Below are 1,885 nucleotides of genomic sequence, written 5' to 3' on the forward strand. Positions count from 1 at the left end.
ATCCCCAAGGGAAGCCCCTGTCACTCTTTCTCAGGTGTCACTGCTGGCTGGCGACAATGTGACAAGGCTGTGTCACATTGTGTTCTTCTGGCTGACTGCTGGGTATGCTCACTGGCCCAGGATCCCTCCCACACTGCAGAGTCTGACAGCTGACATTGCTTGGAGTCAGATGTCAACCAGGGCTCGCCTTGGAGAATCAGAGCGGCCACTGTCCAGTCTGGAAGTGCCCAGGGCTTGGCAGTGGGAAACCTGGCTCCTGCACGTGAATGATGAGGTTGAGGGAATTAGAAACTAGAAGACACACCTGTAATCCCAGCACTTGGGAGGCTGAAGCAGGAGGATTACAAGTTCAAGTCCCGCTTGGGCATCTTAGTGAGGCGTGGTTTGGAAAAATAAAAAGGAATGGGGACACAGCTCAGTGTCAAGACTGTGGGTTCAATCCCTAGGACCACAAATGGAAAAACAAGAGGGACATAACTTGTTCCAAGGATCTTCAGGTCTCTTTTGCTTTCTGGACATTGGTCATTATAGCTGTATAATAAGGAAGGTGAACTAGGTGATTTCTAGGGGTGCTCCAAGCTCACTCAACTGTGACTAGGAGGCGTGTTCAGTACAGCATATGCCAGCCCAAGTCAGGGAATGTTTCTCGAGGAAGAAGAGTTTTGAGGCAAGAGGAGAGAGATGGTCCAGAGCCATCCACAAGATTACACGTGCAGTTAGGTGTGGTGGCACAGGCCTGTGATCCCAGTGCTCAGGAGGCTGAGGAAGGAAGATAGCTTGGAGCTCAAGGTCAGCTTGGGCTACAAAGTCAGTTCAAGACTAACTTGAACTACAAAGCGAGACCCTGTCTCAAAAAATATATAAATAGAAGGGCCAGCCAAATAGCTCAGTGGATTAAAGCACCTGCAAGCAGGTGCAAGGACCAGGGGTTTGATCCCCAGGACTGCCGTGCCAGCCCCACCCTTGGGGCATGCTGAGACAGAGATTGAGACTGGGCATGGTGGCATGCGCCTGTAATCTCAGCTCTTGGGAGGCTGTAAACAGGCGGATCACTAGGAGTCTGATCTAGTAGTAAGACCCTGAACATCCTGTAGATCCTTCCCTAAAACACAAACATAATAATAAATAAATAAAAATTTTAGAAGACCACCCGTGCAGAGGACAGGAGGCCAGGCTGAGCCTGTGAGATGCTGGAATGAACCGATAGGCTGTGAAGAGAGAGGAGAAGTGTGCCTTGGGGAACTGTTAGGATAAGGGAATTGCCAGAGTGAGGCAGGAACATCGTCATCCACCTCTGGGGTCTGTTATTTGGAGACAGGGTCTTGCTGTGCAGTAGGGGCTGGCCATGAGCTCACTTTGTAGCCCAGCAGTGATTCTCTTGCCTCAGCCTCCTGAGTGCCAGGAGTGGGCCACCACACCCGGTGCAGCTTTGGGGATTTGGACCCACTCCTAAAGACAGAGGGAGCCATGGCAGTTCCTGGAGCAGGAGGGAGATGTCACAAGTGGTTCTTCTCCCTCTCAGATGCAGACACGCAGTGCTGATGAGCCCATGACTACGTTTGTCTTGTGCAACGAGTGCGGGCACCGCTGGAAGGTCTGTATGTCTGTCTGTGTCTCTCCCCCCCCCAGCTCGGCCCACATGAAGCGTCATCTACCCATGGGACAGAAGGGGCCTCCTGCCTTCGGGGCTTGCCAGCCTGCACAGGGTGGGCCTGGGAGCCAGGAGAGTGGCAGGCTGCTGTTGGGAAGACAGGGACAGAGCCCCTGCATATGCTGGCTTGGCGGGGCACCCAGCTGTAGCACGGATTGGGCAAGGTCCTGAGTTTGATCCCTGATACCACAAAAAAAGTAAAGCCATATGATTGTAGATTGTGGTGGCATACAC

The 1,885-nt window shown here is 52.6% G+C and overlaps 1 long non-coding RNA gene across 1 annotated transcript in view; it reads left to right on the plus strand.

The window, feature by feature from the left end:
• Positions 1-1,519: 1,519 nt before the first annotated feature.
• The window catches only part of LOC111818456, a 2,216-nt gene continuing 1,850 nt past the window's right edge, over positions 1,520-1,885 (plus strand). Inside the window, exon 1 of the long non-coding RNA XR_002822435.1 lies at positions 1,520-1,594. This is a non-coding gene — a long non-coding RNA (uncharacterized LOC111818456). The remainder of the gene's footprint in view (positions 1,595-1,885) is intronic.

Source organism: Octodon degus, unplaced genomic scaffold, assembly GCF_000260255.1.
Source record: "Octodon degus isolate 3935 unplaced genomic scaffold, OctDeg1.0 scaffold00092, whole genome shotgun sequence".
Lineage (NCBI taxonomy): Eukaryota > Metazoa > Chordata > Mammalia > Rodentia > Octodontidae > Octodon > Octodon degus.